We start from the raw sequence: 5,587 nt of genomic DNA on the forward strand, positions 1-5,587 counted from the left end.
AGAGCAGAAAGCATTTCCTTGAAGCATTAGATCTATCACAAATGTCTCAAAGTGAGATTATCAAATTGTTGGAAAGATAGTATATACGAAGTTCCATGAAAAGTGGGTACAATTTTGCTTTTCTTTTTTGTCCTTTTTTCGTTCTTTTCATTTTATCTTTTCTTAAAAAAATTTTTTTTTTGGTAAACTATTTTCTTAAAGAATTGAAAGCTTCATTAACTAAGCGAGGACTGATACAACAGAAAATCTAAGGCATCTACATGGTAAATTACATATCCTAATTGGAGTTAATGGTTCTATCATTTCCACTTACTAGATAAGGGCGCATGTATCGAATACCTCCTCAAGAGAAAGAATATGACCTTCTAGCTAGCAACAAATGTTTTTTCCACTTTTTTCATCTTTTCTATAATCTAGAATTAACATTCTTGATTAAATATTATAAAGGGTGTTTGTTTACCATGCTATCGCTATTAGTATGACGGAAGTACAAATTAGAAGGTTTTACCCTTAGGCTTATTTAGTAGTTTCTTATATATAATCACATAAGAAAAACCCAATCACGTATCTGTAAGAACTTGCTACAGTTTCCATTCATCATGCTCAACAATTGTTTTTGAAACTTAAGCACATCAAACAACTTCAAGCAACCATAATTGTGTCTTTCAAAGCTAACACCAACATAACATATATACGGATTTATTAATGTGAGTTTTTATATGATTCCTTGCATCCTATTACAATTTTTTTTCCCTTTTGTTCATTGGTTCTCTTTAGTTGATTTTTTCTTAAATTAAATTTGACAAATTGGCATCGTATGGAGCAGACGTTGTTGGACTTTGCTTTAATGTTTAGAAGGTATTGACTTCTACTTGCTTATTCAAGTTTATTCTATCTATGTCGAAGGGGTGCTAGAAAGCGAAAAGTTTGATACGGAGAATTGATAGTGAAGGGAGCAGTCTATGGCCACCGAGCAGTAAAATAACGATGGAAACTCATATTAAGTATATTTGTACCCGGTACCTCAATGAAGAGGAGATCGGTCAACGAAGAAATCGACAATGTCGGTATGATTTGATCCACTGGTTGTAATATTTGCAACTTTTTTGTATGTGCGGTTTTGGAACCTCCTTTGTAGAATTGTAGGTCCTACGTGAATTTTTTTGGTGATTAGTGATTTTCCATATGGTGTGGATCGGCTTTATTCATGTTATAAAGTTACTAAAGTTGCTTTGGACATAATATATTTGTATCCTTAAATAAAAAGTTAGTGCCTAAGGCATATATGTCTCTTGCGTGTAATCTAATAGTGGTGTTGTTAGAAATTAAAAGAGCTAGTGTTAGAAATTATCTTTCAAAGGCTCAAATATGCTACAAATTCAGTTGCTTAATTTGGACTTAAAAATATGTCGCTCAGAGAATTAAACACCAATAGATTGAACAATGTTTTTTCATATTTCTCAACAATGGTTGATTGTCTAATCTTTTGACACATTGTTCAAGCTAATGCTTTCTATTCATTATAAAATCTATATATAATGAGGTTCCTTTTAGGAACAAGGAATTAGAAAAGGAACTAAGGTTGGTATACACTGGGAACTAAGGTTGGTATACACTGGGGGCTGGCGCTGAGCTTAAAGGTATTCCATTTCTAGGGTAACCAATATGTTAACTCTGTGGTGGTTCATTACATATAATGAGTTTTAATTTGTGATGCAAATGCATTCAACTAACATCAAAGAATAATTAATGGAAAATAAAAAATTGGAGGCAATGACATAAAACTAACCTGAAAGAATAATTAACAAAAAATCAAAAATTAGATGCAAACAAACTAACCTCTAAGAATAATTAACAAGAAATACAGAAGCGGGTGCAATTGGCGTTGAACTAACCTCATATAATAATTAATGAAAAATCAGAAACTAGATGCAAATGCATTGAACTAACCTCAAAGAATAATTAATGGGACATAAGAAATTGGATGCAACTGAGTTGAACTAACTTCAAAGAATAATTAACGGAAAATTAGAAACTAGATGAAACTGCATCAAACGAATATTTAAGAAATTAACGGGAAATCAGTAAAAAAAAAATGAAAATGCACCGAACATCAAACTAACCTCAAAGAATAATTAATAAGAAATCGAAAACTGGATGCAAATGCAAGGAACTATCCTCAAAGAATAATTAATGGAAAATCAGAAACATGATGCAATTTCATTGAACTAATATCAATGAATAATTAACACAAAATTGAAAACTGGATGGAAATACATCGAACTAACCTCATAGAATAAATAATGGAAAATCAGAAACTGAATACAAATGCATTGACCTAACCTTAAAGATCGAATACTCAACAGGAAATCTAAAACTAGGTTCAACTGCAATGAACTAACCTCTAAAATAACGAAAAATCTAAAATTAGATAACCGTTAATTGGAAACTGGATGCATTTTACGAAAAATCATAAAATGGATGCAAATGCATTAAACTAATCTCAAAGTGTAATTAATAGAAAATCGGAAGCTGGGAGCAACTGCATTGAACTAATCTTGAAGAATAATTAATGGAAAATCGGAAAGTAGATGAAACTTCATTGAACCAAACTCATTGAATAATTGATTAGAAATCGAAAACTTGATGCAAATGTATTGAACTAATCTCAAAGAATAATTAATGAGAAATCAGAAACTGGATGCAACTGTATTGAATTGAACTCACTTAAAAGAATAATTAAAAGAAAATCAGAAACTAGATGCAAATGCATCGAACTTAACTTATAGAATAATTATTGAGAAATCAGAAATTGGATGCAAATGCATTGAACTAACCTCAAATAATAATATTTAATAGGAAACTGGAAACTGGGTGCAAATGCATTGAGCTAACCTCAAAAAATAATTAACGAGAAATCAGAAACTGGATGCAACTGTATTAAACAAACCTCAAAAAATAATTAAAGACAAATCGGAAACAAGATGCAACTGCGTTGAACTCACTACAAAGAATAATTAATGGGAAATAAGAAACTGGATGCAACTGTATTAAACAAACCTAAAAAAAAATTAATGACAAATCGGAAATATGATGGAACTGCATAGAACTCACTACAAAGAATAATTAATAGGAAATTGGAAAGTGGATGCAAATGCATCGAACTACACTTATAGAATAATTAATTAACAGAAATCGGAAACTGGATGCAATTGTATTAAACAAACCTCAAAGACTAATTAACGGAAAATCGAAAACATGATGAAAATGCATTGAACTAACCTTAAATTATAATAAACAGGAAATCAGAAACTTGACACAACTGCATCGAACTAACGAAAAATCATAAACTAGATGCAATTGCGTCGAATTAACCTCAAAGAATATTTAACGGTAAATCAGAAATTGGAAGCAAGTGCATCAAAATAATAATTAACGGAAAATTGGAAACTGGATGCAAATACATTGAACTAACCTAAAAAAAAATAAATAAATAAAAATAAATAAAAAAAAAAATAACGGGAAATCAAAAATTAGGTGCAAATGCATTGAACTGACCTCAAAGAACAAGTAATGAAATATCAAAAACTAGATGCAATTACATTGAATTACTCTCAACTAATAATAAACAACGGGAAATCAGAAACTGGACAAAACTGCATAGAACTAACATTTTTTTTTTATGCAAATCATACTTATAATTATATAAAGGTTAAAACTTCACACAACCATAGGTCGACAGTTTTCAACCAACATACAACTTGGAAGAGCTGAATATCCTAATTGCTGGTGTGCCCATGCAGCTAGCCTATCAGCATCCCCATTAAAAGTTCTACTTATCCATCTAAACTCCCAAGACCTTAACTTCGACCACCGTCAAGATAATAGATTCTCTCATCACGCCCATTCCCATCTACATGAGCAGTCTTGTAAGGCTCCAATAACTTCCCTGTTATCCCCTTCAAACACAAAATGTTGCTTATCTAACTGTTTTGCCAGAGCACTTTCCACTTCAGCTGCTTCCAACTCAGCTGCTGCTGCTTCCACAACCTTGAACCTTCTCACTACTGCTCCAATAATGCTCCCTTCATTATCAGTTGCAATAGCCCCTGCTCCAGCCCAGCCTGTCTGTCTGCAATAGGATGCATCAAATATAATTACAATGCTATCATTATGTATGACAGGAAAAGTTCTCTCAAGACTCTTATATTCACAAGATAAAATAGGTTTAGGGTTGAGAAAGTATTCGATGTATGTCAGATAGCACTTGTCTGCTCCCACTCTACTCTCTCTTAACATTCTTTCGCGGTTAGCTTGCCTATTCTCAAACTTGACCTCATTTCTGGTCTTCCATATTTGCTGGAGTAAGAAGATAATATGAGTGCCAGTCAATCTCTTTTCATTATCTGTTGTGCAGCACCAAGTCATAATCAGGTCTAGTCTTTCTCTGAGAGAGAGTTGTTGTTCTTTTTGTATTCTTACTCCCACTTGTGAGCCAAACCACAAAGTCCTCACCCAATCACAGGTGAAAAACAGATACTCTGCACATTCCATCTCCTTGAGGCAGTAAGGGCAGGAGAAGTCTCCTATCATCCTTCTCTCAGCAAGAATGTTCCCCATAGGTAACATTTGCATATACATTTTCCACAAAAACATCTGTGTATGTGCTAGGATAGGAGCTTTCCAGATATGTTTCAGGGTGAGTGGGTTACAGCTAGAGCTTTGCCCCACCTCATCCTTATGATTTATAAGGTGGTATACTGATTTAACAGTGATATTACCATATCTATCTTTATCCCACCTCATCTTGTCAGCAGTGTTCACTTGTGGTCTGATTTTGATCTCTAAGATCTTTGCATAGATGAGAAGGTCCAGATGTAGGCTCAGCTTGGCCTCATCCCACCCACTCTTATCTATCTTGAACAGCTCAGAAACTTTCATGTTATTCCAACCAGGAGCTTGCACTCCTAACTCCTCAAGAGTTATGGGATGATCATTGCATTTGATCCAAGGATCTGTCATGATAGATGTGGAATTCCCATTTCCAATAGCCCATATCAAGCCACCACTGATATCATTGAAAGTTTTATGGATGCCATTCCAAAAAAAGGAGGCTTTGTCAGGGGGTTTTTTCCAATCCCCTATCCAATTCTTTCCATATATGCTGAACATAGTCCTTATCCATAAAGAGTGGATATCAGTGGCAGCTTTCCAAGGAAGCTTAGCCAACATGGCTTTGTTCATTTCTTTAGCCTTTCTTAGGCCCAAACCCCCAATTTCCTTGGGCTTACAGATGTGCTCCCACCCCAAGGTGTGGACACATTTTGAAGAATCCTTTCTAGACCACCAGAAGTCTCTACATGCCTTATCAACTTTATTGCAAACAGAGACTGGGAGCAAATAAGTTGACATAGCATATATAGGGGTGGCCTGAATCATAGCTTGGATAAGAGTGGTTCTTCCCTCCTGTGACAGGACCTTTGCTTTCCAACCTCTGATCTTATTATGAATCTTATCTACCAAGTAGTCAAAGTCCTCAGACTTCTTCCTTGTTAGCATGATGGGGACCACAAGATACTTTTCTTTG

The sequence above is a fragment of the Coptis chinensis genome, chromosome 2, assembly GCF_015680905.1.
Source record: "Coptis chinensis isolate HL-2020 chromosome 2, ASM1568090v1, whole genome shotgun sequence".
In the NCBI taxonomy this organism is placed as follows: domain Eukaryota; kingdom Viridiplantae; phylum Streptophyta; class Magnoliopsida; order Ranunculales; family Ranunculaceae; genus Coptis; species Coptis chinensis.